At 38.7% G+C, this 13,832-nt stretch overlaps 1 protein-coding gene across 3 annotated transcripts in view; it reads left to right on the top strand.

The window, feature by feature from the left end:
• The window catches only part of ntf3 (neurotrophin 3), a 53,681-nt gene that overhangs the window by 20,321 nt on the left and 19,528 nt on the right, over positions 1 to 13,832 (top strand). The window contains exons 1-2 of one of the 3 annotated variants that reach the window (XM_020714204.3): positions 13,020 to 13,159; positions 13,393 to 13,508. The exons of 1 other annotated variant lie outside the window; for it this stretch is intronic. The gene's annotated coding sequence lies outside the window, so the exon portion shown is untranslated. Of the gene's footprint in view, positions 1 to 13,019; positions 13,160 to 13,392; positions 13,509 to 13,832 lie in introns of those variants that run through there. One more of the 3 variants, XM_020714203.3, reaches the window with a different exon arrangement.

A 13,832-nucleotide genomic window follows, 5' to 3' on the forward strand; every position in this document is an offset into this window, starting at 1 on the left:
TCTTGTAGCATGATGGAGGATGTATATGAAGAAATTTAGGATTCAAATTGGATTTCTGAGCATTTCTTTATTGTATTAATTTGGAAGCAGACAAAAGAATAATTCTGTTTGAAAAAGCTCTCAGTTGTGATGTAGAAACTGAAATGGGTGGGCCACAAGCTCCCTGCTCTGCTCCATTCCGATACATCCACTTGCAGACTAATAGATCCATTAACGGCTTCCTTTTCCTGCCATGTGGTTCAAGACTGTACGGCTGGATAGCTCCAATATTGCTCACTTTTTGTTTTTCTGGTAGTGTTAGCTTGGGGTTGTGAGGACCTGTAAGCTGGAGTGTAAACAAAGGGATGGTGGGAAAGCAGAGGAGGCTTACTTCCATGCCAACAGACCTCCCACTACTCAGAGGCAAATGTCTGATGAACTATCACTGGCATAACCTGCTTTTTGGAATACCCCCCCAGCACAGGAGGAAGGGAAAGACGGGACTTAAATACATACAGACAAACAAGACACAGGTGACAACAATGAGGGCAGTTGGGGTTCAAAGTAAAGTTCGATACCAAAACAAAACAGGAAACCTTTCAAGATGAAACAGGGGGGTATTCCAGAAAGCAGGTTATGCTAGCTCCCACGGTAAGTTTGAGGCTAAGGAAGTTGATAACCTCAGCTTTCTGTTCCAGAAATGGAGGTATGTTTCAGGGTATGTCAAGTTACCATAGCAACTCATGCTCTGAACATAACCTGGTCTTGAGCAGGTTTAGTTGAAGGTTAGTTTGTTTACAGAGAGGTGAAGCAGCATGGCGTGTCCATTTGAAGATAATTTAGTGGATGAAGAAGCTCAGATAATACTTTTTCCACCGTGAGAGGGTGATAAGACCACATATGGATGTTGGAAAGATAGAAAGACTTTTTTACTTTGATCTAACTTAATTATTTGCTTCAGTTAAAATAAATCATTTTTTTTGGTAATTCAGTTTAAAAATAACACGTAGTTTTCAGACAGTTATTTTGCTGTCATTCAAATTGATTCAATTAAGTAGGTGTAACTTTGGTGCTGCTGTTAGATCGGCACCGCAAGGGATTCTGGGATATCATTCCCTTTGCCTGTCTGGACGGATTTGGGTTTAAGTGTGGCTTTTTGACCAAATGTGTTTAGTTGTTTAGCTGTTTTACTGTGTTTTGCCGAGTTATTTTGTCCTACTTTGCTTACGTCTCTGCACCATGAGTGAGAGTGAAGGAGAGGATGATGAGTTTATATAGCACCCCTACATGTACATGTTGTTATTACAATAATGGAAAATTCTTCAATGAAGTTTTGCACTTTGTGCATTTTTTTCCCCGTCCTTTTTATTGTTATAAAAATGAGCATATCTGCCGGCTCAAACATAGACATGAGAGTTCAAGAGATATAAGTAATTAAGATGGAAAAAAGATTAATGGAGTAATATGACATTAAGTTAGATAAATACGTAAATTTTAGTTGTATAAACAATTATTGAGTTTTATAGACGTAAGAAATTAAGTTGAATAAATTTAACTAAATTATTTGTTACCAATAGAAGTAATTTATTTAAGTTTATATATATATATATATATATATATATATATATATATATATATATATATATATATATATATATATATATATATATATATATATGCGTCAAAAAGGTGGCTAAACAAGATCAGAAACTCGTGCGTTTACTTTGCCTGTTATTTTTCTCCAAGCAGAAACTCTTTTTTTGATGATGCAGCCGTGTTACTTTTTTGATGGACTTATAATCTTCATACGGCGTCATTAAAATCTCATCAGACTCCGTCTCACTTCCGTCTCAAGTGTCGCGCTTTCTTTTTTTTTCTCCACGCGTTTCCATGGTGACTCCAGAAATCAGCGATCCATTGAGAATGTCTTTATGTACCTGCTGTGCACGTGCGTTAACTCAGGGTTACCAAGTCGAGCGTAATTACGCTAACTCATACCCGGTCTTTTGGAACCGACATACCCAGAGTAAGCAAGTTCAGGCGGATTTCAGCCAGAGTTCAGGGTTAAAGTCAGGCTAGTTTAAACATGCTTCCTGGAATACCCCCCAGGAAACCGAAACTAAAAACATGACAGAACAAAAAGAGAACAAAACTCAAAAGCAAAGACACGCAAACCGTAACACTGTCGCTCTGCAGAAACTATGTCTTAGAAAATGACACTGTTTTTTAATTTTTTTCTAAAAACGGCATAGTCATACTTAATAGACCACTGGAAATGCTTTAAAAATAGATCAAAAGATGAGCGGAGTGGGACTTTCAATTTAAAAAAACTTTAATTAAAGGGCACAGAATCACAAGATATCAATTGATAACTACAAATCCAAAAAAACTAAACAAATAAAAACTCAACAGTGTTAAAAATAATTCCATGAACTTATCTGTAAAGTTTTACAGAATACAGTATATTTAATAAGTTTATATATATTTTCTAGGTCATAAAGTGTTTTTGCAGATGCAGTGGTAAGTCTCAGTAAGTCCAGCACTCTTTCTTCTTGCCCTTTTACTGTGGGTCCCTTCATATCGCTTCTTGATGACGGGCAATTCTTTCTGCCTCAGGGTATACTAAATGTTGCACTTCCTCCAATAAATGCTGGAAATTAATTGGGATTTCCCATTGACCCCTGTGTTTAGAGCTCAAACTTTACACCTGAAGTGAACTTGTGTTTCTCCTCCTGTCAAAAACGTTATTTATTTATTTATTTACTTTTTTTATCATGGCAACTGGAATGTTTTCTTAATCAAATGTTTTTATTTTCATGCAAGCTTCAGTTTGTGAATCATTGTGCCTTCTGCCTTTGATTGGCAGGTGGGTGGACCCAGCAAAGCCCTAGCTGTGCTTTGTCCCAAACCTCTTTTGAAAATAGATTAATTATGCGAAAAATAATGCGAAACAATGGCGACTGAATAATCTGAGACTAAAAATTTTCTGTTGTTCTGTTTTACGCTTTTAATTTGCCAACAGTTATTATAATATTTAAGAGCATTTTCTTTGTTTCTGAGATTTGAGTTTCAATTTACAAGATGTAAAAAACAATCTTCAACCAAACCCTGCAGAAGGACATGACTAAGATGTGTTTTCTTTATCTTTACTTTAGGTTTGTGGATAAATGAGAATTCCCAAAATAGCTGCCTTTTATAACATTGACCTAATTGTGACCTTATGGTTTTTGTTTAAAAAAACATTTAATATGATGTTGAATATTGGTTTTTCACATCAAGCTCTTTGAAAATAAACTTTCACAAAGAGATAAATCTCAGATTAACAAAACCAGCCAAAAGCTACAAAGGAAAAATATACTTTTCAGAAATGATTTCCTGTTCCAAAGGTCTGGATTATTATGAATTTTGCAAACGTTTTGATTTTATTTAGATCATTTTTTATCATAAGGTTGTCTATTATACCCTGGAATAATTATACATTCAAACTGTAGTTTTCATTTATTTTTTAAGGAAGAATTTATAGCCGAATTAAAGATCATAATTCATTGTTTTTTGATAGATTTGCTGATCTGATTCACGTCAACAAAAATCCGCAGATTTCTTCGTAATCTGAGCCACATTAAATCAAGTTTCTTTTCAAAAGAGTGCATTTCTTTTTCCAAAAAAAGAAAAATGCTATTTCCTGTCGTGTCACCATCCGCACATAAACGTAAAGCCTCTGAGACAAAGACAGGAATGGAATGTACCACAGAGAAGCGACCTTGCCCTAGCTGCCAGTGGTGACTTGTTTTTGGACAAGACTGGATCGGACCTTTAATTCCAGAACCGATTTTAACGGCGCAGAGGCTGCAGAGCGGAGGCCGTTTTTTCCTGGCGTGTTTGGATGAGCAGCTCCCCCTGCTCACGGAAGAAGAGACAGCTGTGATTAAAACTCCTGTCGGCGCCTTATAAAAGATGCTGGTCGGGGAAACCAAGAATACCAAAGATTCTCAAGCAGGGGGAAAAGAGAAAGATTTTCAGAAAAGTAAAAGCTGTAAAAGAGTGGTAAAATGAAGCTGAACCAAATATTTCAACTCAAAAAAAGGAAACAAAATGTTGCCAAGGCTGAAATGAGGCAATTAGAAAATCCGAGTGCAGTTTGTGTGGACGTTCTGCGGGCATTCATGTCTCACCTCACGTGTGCTGCATTTGTGTACATGTGGAAGCAACTGCAATCAGGGTGAGGATGTTTCAGAGGACAGAGGATGTTTCGTGAAAAAACACAAATTCTTCTCTAATTCGTACATTTGTGTCAGATGTCTCATGACTGGGAACTCCAAAGTCCAGTTTGGGGCTCCTTAAAAAACAGCAGTTGGAGCCACTTCCAATGACATAAACGTTTAGAAAAAGACAGCAATGTAACCGTTTTCTGTGCCTGTGACGGTGTACCACCGTCAGCTGGTGGTGGGGCCCACATCGTTTATTTACTTTATGTATAAGACTGTTTCCTGTGACCTTACCTGTGGACTAATGGAGATCAACGCCCAGTAGGAGGGGCTTATGGGTTAAAAGGAAGTGTCACAGGAAGGGAAATAGAGAGAGAGATGGAGGTGGCAAGACCTGTTGTGCCCTGCGTGGAGCAATTGTGGTGCTCAAAGTTCTTGATGGAAGGAAAGAACACTCTCACCTTGGCTCCTCTGCATTATTTCCCGGAGGGACCCTCGACAGTGCCCCAGCAAAGTATTTTCTTTCCCATTTGACCTATAGAAGCACACAAACACAGGATCTTTTTTTTGCTTTCTTTGGTTTTTGACTTACTGGTCATTGTGAGATGCTCTGGCCACATTCCAGTTACTCCAGGCTTTTTCTACCTATCTGCAAAATTAAGGCCAAAGTTTAGAAACTCGTATCCTGTCAGGAGAGCAGAGGTGGAGGCAAAACTCCACCCATTTACATTCATTAGGAAGAATTAGAGTCAGTCCGCTTGAAAGCAGAGTTTAAAGGGAACGCTGATTACAGCCGTTAATCAGAAAAAACAACATTTTTCCTGTGAATGGGAAATACTCTAATCAAGTGTTGTGGTCTTTGACTGCATAGTCTAAATGACTTTCATGTGTTGTGCATCCACAGAATGTTTACATTCTCTTTGCATTGAGAAGATGGGGACGTGCGTTAATTCTGATCATGCACACTTCCAAGGCCATTAACCCGCTTATACCATGGTCACTTACAAAACATTTAAACATTCAATCGGTTTTTAGTCCTTTACTCGTTTTATTTTTTGGGTTTGGATCGCTTTTCTCCAAAAAAGAGGACTATTTGTTACGAACCTCCGATCTAGACTGCAGCGGCAAAGGAAAGCGATAAATATGCTGATCATCAGGATGGGTTAAATAAAGCATCAGTTCAGAGAGAAAGATCACCTCTTACCGCTTGTTTCTGTCCAGATCTTAAAGCAAACGTTTGTTTCAAAGAAGCAGGTTTTATCACTTTTTAATCCACACCCAGCAGCCAATCAGAATCGAGAATTCACCCAAACCATGGTATATTTCTTGTTGTTTACTGATGTTAAAACTATTTTGAGGGGAACAAGACGCTCTGTAAAAATGTAGTTGGGTGTTATTTTAAATACGCTGACATGGCCAATGCATAGCGGTGTCAGACTGTGTTTGTGTCACGTGTTACATCCAAGTTAGCGTAGTCACAGTAATGTTTGCATTAGCGGTATCAGTCTGCTATTTTATGTGTTGCAGAGACGGTTGGGTGTTATTGTATGCACTAACCCAGCTGAAGTGTAGAGGTGTGAGACTGTAGTTTTAACGCGTTACAAACAAGGTTGGACGTTATTGTAACTACCCTAATGTAGCTGACTTGTGGCGGGGTTGGACTTTGCTTTTTTTATGTGTTGCTTGAGAGTTAGCGTAGTCACAGTTAAGTTTATTTAAGCAGTATCAGTCTGTTTTTTCACATGTTACAAACAAGGTTGGGTGTCATTAAGCTAACATGGATAAAATGTAGTGGGGCCAGACTGTATTTTAAGTGTTGGGGACTAAGTTGGTAGTTTGTCACGGTAAAGTTTGATTTGGTGGTATCAGTCTTTTTTTTAACGCATTCCAAACAAGGTTGGGCGTTTTTGTAAATACGCCAACGTGGCTAACATGTAATGGTGTTGGACTGTGCTTTTTTTTTTTTTTTTTTTTTTTTGGGGGGGTTTGATCACATTTATTTTGTATTACATCTATTTTTTTTTTTTTTTCTGTGCTTTTTATTTTATTTTGTGCGTTGCTAACAAGGTTGGGAGTTAGGGTAGTCACATTAATGTTCGTTTTAGCGGTAACCGTCTGTTTTTTTGCGTGTAGGAAACAAGGTTGGGAGTTACAGGTATTGTGATTACGCTAAGTGTTATAAACTATTTCTAGAGTTACTGTGAACGCAGTTAATAAATCTGACTGATTGATGAACTCATTTCTGACTCTTTTGTCTCGCTTAATGCGCTCTACAGTTCAGTGCGCCTTATGCATGACATAAGTTCCCAAACAGACCATTCATTGATGGTGTGCCTTAGGATTTGATGCAGGCTCATGCAATAACATGAGCCTGAAAAACCAGTGCACTGGTGTCACTGTGGACTCTGTAACTTCACGTCTGCATCGGCACAGCACATTTCAGCAACAGTCAGTGTTTTTTGTTGCTGTGGTGACGGTTTATGACCACAGGATTCTGCCATGAGACCAGCGAGCTTTCCTGGGCTTGAGACACTCCAGTCCAGAGACGACAGACTCTTTGGATTCTACACATCATTACATCTGTGTCGAGGTGCAGACAGGAATGTGTTCTCCACAGGCATGAAACCATTCATCTCCAGCACGGGCCCTGAAGGGGCCTCCATGCTAAACCTGTAATTATTTTCCTGTTAGGGTCAGTGTTTCGACACATTTGACTGATATCAAAGTCATACATTGGAAGCACAAACCTGCTTTGATTGTTGTTCTTTACAGGTTGAATCATTTAAACAGGGTTCACTGTGAAGAAGACCATTTCAGGGAAAAAATGGCTGATGATTATTTGTGTTTTTGTCTGTGATGTTTATGAAAAATTCCGTGTTGGGCTGTCACTCTCTACTGTTGGGGTTCTGCTAATGGAGGTTTTACTAATGGACACAAAACAGAAGTCAGGAACTCTGTAGTTCCACTCCGTCTGCACCCTGCTCGTTTCTTTTTCCTTTACCCGTCCTGCACACTGTAAAATGTTTGGAATTCTTTGACGCACTGTTAAGGTCAGTGTCTTTTCAGTATAATGTGGTTTGGCTCAGAGCCAGACATGTGTCCATACACGCTTCCAAACCTTCGTTACTTCACCCTCTTCACCTTGTGTCCCCATTGCAGCCGCATACCTTTCTTTCAATGCATCGATGGGCAATAAACTAATTTTCTCAAGCAATCATGGCGCTGAATACAAATGAGTCACCGAGCTCGAGGCGCAGAAGTACTCAGAGGGTTACTCACTGTCATTACTGGAATTCTGCCCTTCCCTCCTCTGACACCTGCAGGGGTTGAAAGACAGGCTGGAGACGACAAACCCTCTTTCCCCAAACTCTGGATAAACGTACCTGTGGGTTTCAACTTCCATTCATTTACACTATAGCAAAACTGAGCAACTTAGATCGCAAAGAAAATTTCTTTATCTTTGCTTTATGAAGTCTAGTTCTAGAAAATTACAGAGCATCACAAGGCATTATGGGTGGGCAACCTGTGCACCCTCTGCGGCTTACCGGGTAAAGAAGGACAGCTGCAGACAACAAGATGGCGCCTGGCATCAAGTGGAAATTGTACAACTTTAGGCCAAGGTTTATGTTTTTCTGTTCAAATATTTTATTTATTTTTCAGAAGTTAAGAATAAGGCAGCCAAATAATTATCAGACGAGTTCTAGTTTTTCAAATAATGCAGGAAAACGATGAATACACTGAATATACATAAACAGCTTTTTATTTCCAAGGTTATTTACCATATATGTCCAATTAAATGTCAAGGTTTAGATTTTAAATGCCATAGTTAACATGAAAAAGTTTCCAGAATTGTAACACCCTTTGTCAAAGGCTTAAAAATGTGAATCAATGGTAACTGTTGGGGTCGTCAGTACAAAATAAAGTTTAAGTGAGCAGGGTTCGCTTAAAATGGGGCAAAAACAATAAACATTATGTTCCTTCCGAATTTGACATTGATAAAAGTAAAAACTTTTATTAAAGCTTGAAGCAGTAAAAACCGTAACTGTTAAGAGTCGCCAGTTAAAGTTACGTTTTTTTTTCTAGGGGGGAGGAAGTTAAGGACTCTCAGGCTATGACCAAATTTTCTCACTTACCCCCTAAATGCTAAAAAAACTATAAAGTGCTGACCAATTTAGTGCCCTGTAACTTATATGCAATTCGGACAGCATGCTCACTACTTTTTTTTTAACAAAACTAATCAACACAAGCGTTTCATGTAGACTATGTATGACTCTTCTGTGTTCTGCTGACGAAAACGTGGATGGTTTATAAAAAAAATACATTTATATAATTTTTTCACAATAATTGTTCAAACCCAATGCATTGTGGTCTATATTTGTCCCAATCTCGTGAGCATCGATGCACACTGGTTTTTGTAGAGACTTCTGGCAGATTTCTTGGGCACTCGATTCTAGAATTGTAGATTCAGCCCCTATATAGTGCATTATGTTGTGAGTAGTGAAGGAATTCAGATACGAGCCCAGTTATGGCCGATGATGTCTCGGCGCCATCTTGTTGTCTGCAGGCAGGTCCTCTTTGCCAGATGGTGAACACTGAACACTTTCTCCTCCTTTTTTCTTTGACGTCTCTGAACAAAACACAAACTTTTCCACACATTTGTGGACCACAAAGGGGCCGCATGTTTAGCATATAGCTAACGTCACACTCGTCCTATAACAGTCCAGTGCATAGACCTAGAACTTGGAAAAAACCCGTACTCTGATGTTTTTGTTGTTGGTGTGTAAATAAATCAAATTCAGACATTTGACTAAAAACTGTTCACCCTTATCTGGATGTCTTACTCGGCCTCTCCTGAAACATCTGGATTCAATTTGACAGCATTAAGGCTCAGACATTACTGGGCGAAAATCCCTCTAGAGGATTTGCCGGTTTGGCACACTGCTCCACTAAGCCTGTCACTAAGCGCCCCCCCCCCCCCCCCCCCCCCCCCCCCGAGCGCTTTACCACTCTGGTTTCTATGAAACTTCTCAAAGTCTCACTTTGGTGTAGTTATTTTTTTATTTTTGGTCTCAAACAGGGGAGAAATGAATGGGGTAAACATGTGGTTATTTTCAATAATATCAATATTGGTTGGGAATAAAGAGGAGCGACTTGGCCCAGTAAAGTTTTTCTGTTAAATGACATTTTTTTCATTTGGAGCCTCATAAAAACCCTTTTTAACTGACAGATTACCGGTAAAACAAATGTAATGTTGGTGCTTCCATAGCAGCATTTCAGTGCTTAAAAAAATGATCAACTTCCGGAGGGTGTTGAACTTTAGCTGCTAAGGTACCTGTGCACCGTTCTGCTGTAGTCTTACAGATCAGATACATACATTATCTCAATCAACTGCTCGTTGATGCAAATGTCTAATTAGCTAATTACATGGTAGCAACTCAACGCATTTAGGCGTGCAGACATGGTGAAGATGATCTGCTGCAGTTCAAACCGAGCATCAGAACAGGGAAGAAAGGTGATGGAAGTGACTTTGAATGTGGCATTGTCTGAGGATTTCAAAAACAATTGATCTACTGGGATTTTCTCCCACAACCATCTCTACAGTTCACAGGGAATGATCAGAAAAACAGAAACTATCCAGTGAGAATGCATAGTTGATGTGAAATGCCTTGTTGATGCCAGAGGTCAGAGGAGATTAACTGGTTCCAGCTGATAGAAAGACAACATGAACTCAACCACAGGTTACAACCAAATTCTGCAAAAGAGAATCTCTGAATGCGCAACACGTCCAACCTGGAGAATTTGGCGTCAGCAATATGAAAGCATGGATCCATCCTGCCTTGTATCAACAGTTCCGGCTTAGTACCAGTTGAGCATGGTTCCAATGCCACAACCTACCTGAGTATTGTTGCTGACCATGTCCATCCATTTCTGACCACAGTGTACCATCTTCTGATGGCTACTTCCAGCAGGATACCAGCAGTCACCAGATCTCAACCCAATAGAGAACCTTTGGGATGTGATGGAACAGGAGATCAGCATCATGGATTTGCAGCCGACAAATCTGCTGCAAATGTGTGATGCTGTCAAGTCAATATGGACAAACTCTCTGCGGAATAATTCAAGAACTTTGTTGAATCTATGCCACCGAGAATTAAGGCAGTTCTGAAAGCATAAATGGGTCCAACCCGGTACTAGCAAGGTGTACCTAATAAACTGGCCGGTTGAGTGTAGACATATGCATACATACGTAGATATGACAGTATTTACCTGGCTGTGTCTGTGTAAGTAAGGTTACACAAAGTCAGTTATTGTAGGTGTTCTTAAAATAACTGTTCATGTATGATAAAACAGAGAGGTAAGTGAGAAAACACTTACAGGAACATATTATACATTCCTGCTCTGGAATCTGGTTGGAGAACTTTCACATCTAAATTCAAAACAGTCAAACATCTGAATGTGACACAGACCATAAAAGCAGCTTGTGACATACAGAACATTTTTATCAGGAAGGAAATGTCAGGTCTCTAAGACGTGGAATTTAAGTTAGTGTGCCTTCAACATTCTTTCCAGCCATGATGACTCTGTTGGACTCCGGCTTTCCTGCTATTTGTGAGTTTTTTTTCAACTAACATTATAAACACAACTAACAACGTTTGATGCAACTCAGAAAGACTTTAGAATTTGAAGAGACATTTATGTGGTCCCAAGTTTAAATGTAAGAAATATTAAATGAAAGATTAAAGGCCGTATCACACAGCCACAATAAACATTTTGCGCATATTGAACAGATGAAAATTGGTCATATGTGAATATACGTGGAAAAAGTGAGAAAGGTTGTCGTCTGTACGTGAAATTTTCATAGATGCATCACAGATGAACCATGCAAAGAATGCAAAAATCAGGGTAGAACTGTGTGTGATTATTGCTGTTTAGTGCCGTTTATACGCAATTCATTAGTGATTTGTGCGTCAATTACGTGACTTTACACCATGGGCCGGGTAAATACTCGATTCTGATTGGCTGCTGGTTGTGCATTAAAAAGTGATAACACACAGTGATAACCGCACGCCCCAAAAAGAAGTTCCGGTCACCTATCTTAAATCTTCTGTATCACTGTGCTGGCTTCTTTAAAACAACATTTAGCTTCATCATCTGGACAAAAACAAGCGGTAAGACGTGAACTTTTTCTCTGAACGGATGCTTTATTCAACCCATTGGGACAATCAGCATGTATATATATATATATATATATATATATATATATATATATATATATATATATATATATATATATATATATATATATATATATATATATATATACATATATACATATGTATGTATATATATATACATATATACATATATATGTATATATATATATCGCTTTATATCGCAGAATCTTGACTCCTTGTCACGTTACCATGACAAGGCGCTGCACCACGTGTGAAAAAGTCCGCTATTTGTGAAAAAAGCGATCCAAAATAGAATAAAAACAAGAATTAAGGACTAAAAAGTGGTTATTATTTATTTATTTTGTAAGTGACCATGGTATAAGCAGGTTAATAGCTTTCGAAGTGTGCATAATCACTTTTTAACGCACTTCGCGGGAGCAACCGTCCAACAGGGGGAAGAAAAAGGTGATAATGCGTACTTCGTAGGCCATTAAACCTTACTTTATGTAATATGTGCGCCGTATACGTGATATGAAAGGTATATATCAATGGTTCATGTACGATAGGTCCGTTGAACATCCATGAAATGGTTGTGGAAAGCCATCAAATTTACATATGCATCTTGCAGAATCGAAAAAAAATTAATGTAATGATTCCATGTAAACTACATAAAATATGCGTAAACTGCCTAATTCTCAACCGATCGAGAATTTTGGCTCAAAACCGAATTCACGTAAAGACCCGCTGGCCGAAAAACCTCGACAGACATCTGTGCACATCTACAAATGACGAACATTGTTTATCTCGAAAGAATAAACTTTCATAAGTGGAAAATGTGGAAAATGTACAAAACGTACGTTGTGGCTGTGTGACACGCCTTTAAAACAGGGTAAACGGTGCAAACATGTAGTTTTTTTTTTAAACCAACCTGGCATCTATAAGAATCAAACCAAGTTGTATAATTAAGTTGTAAAAAATAATCTAAAAAGGAGAAATCATTGTCATCGTAGTGCATGAGGGCTAAAATCTCTTATGGGACTCAAAAAAATAGTTTAAAATCCACCAATGAAACCAAAAGACATGTGTCGGGGATTTCTCAAGGAAGTTTTGCCCACAGGACCTGTTGCTTGGCAGCCCTTTTGTTCCAAAGTTTGAAATTAGCCGATTTTCACATTTTCATACAATATGAGAAATAAAAACTTTTGTCAAAGAGAACTTAACAAAATTTCACACACAAACCACAAAGTTAAATCTTCAACCTGAGTCAAACTTTGACCTCGGGAAGTGGGCGCTTTTTTGAATTTCCCAAAAATGAATCATCTTTAGTATCGGCTAGAAATTAAAACTTCTCTTAGGACTTTTAATCTATCACCTCCTAACTCCATCAGCATTGTTGGGTAGCTTCCTAGGAAAATATGTTGGAATTAGCCATTAGCGCGAAATTGGTGTTCCCCTGTTGCTCGCACAGTTTTTACTAGGATACTGTGAAACTGTAATAGATAAACTGTTGGGTCAAGCTCAATGAAATAACGATATAACATAAAAAATGAACCTATCAGGAGTGTGGGTATGGTTAAAAAACCTTGGTTGCTAAGGAAATCCAAATTTTTTCTTTTGCTGATTCTTCTGAAAATTACATCGACATGTTTGTGACCTCCAGGGAACCAAACGTGGAATGGTTGCTATGGAGATAAACCAACAGAAAAACTGCTGCCATTTTGAAAAAACTATTTTTTCATGGATTTGTCACATGTATAGAGGCAGAGCGACAGGCCTGAAGCAGCAGCTCAGCCAGTGAGGGTAGGTAAAAAGGGGGCAATGGCGAGGGCGGTCCTATGGGCCATACCACGCCGCTTGCTGCTTTAATCATGTTGTGAAGCTTTCCTTTTCCACAAAAAAAAAGAAGGTTTTTTTTCAAGTTCACGAAGAAAACTGTAGAAATAATGCCTAACATTGCCTGTTCCTTTCTCTCTACAATATATAAAACGCACATTTCTGGCACCGATCCATCAAGTAGTTTTTATTTGATTTAGGTTTGGAGCCTAAAAACCATGAAGATCTTGCCGTAGACTGGTGCAGCCTGGCAGTAGATGGCACTCTCGGCATCAGCCGTCACAGACACCGGTGCAGGCTGACAGGACACTGCCAGGTTGGCTGGGAATTAAAGTGTTTTCTTGGTCCCAGTTCTTTTCATCCATCTTGAAATCCCTTAATCCTCTTTTACTTGTTCTTATTGAGCAGCCATACTTAAAATTGCTCTGTAATGCCATTACCTCAGTGTCACGAGTTAATTAGCTCTTTATCCTGATATAACCAAGCCTGTTGTTTTGTGATGACTTTATGTCCTGATCTTAGCATATCCTCGGAGAGGTCTGTCAGATGGGATGTGTGTCAAACCGGCTTGGCATTTTGTTGACTCTTATTTAATTGAAATGTCAGACAGGAGACAGAAAGAGCCTGGAGTTGTGGCTAC

Source organism: Oryzias latipes, chromosome 23, assembly GCF_053564925.1.
Source record: "Oryzias latipes strain Hd-rR chromosome 23, Olatipes_Hd-rR_3.1".
In the NCBI taxonomy this organism is placed as follows: Eukaryota; Metazoa; Chordata; class Actinopteri; order Beloniformes; family Adrianichthyidae; genus Oryzias; species Oryzias latipes.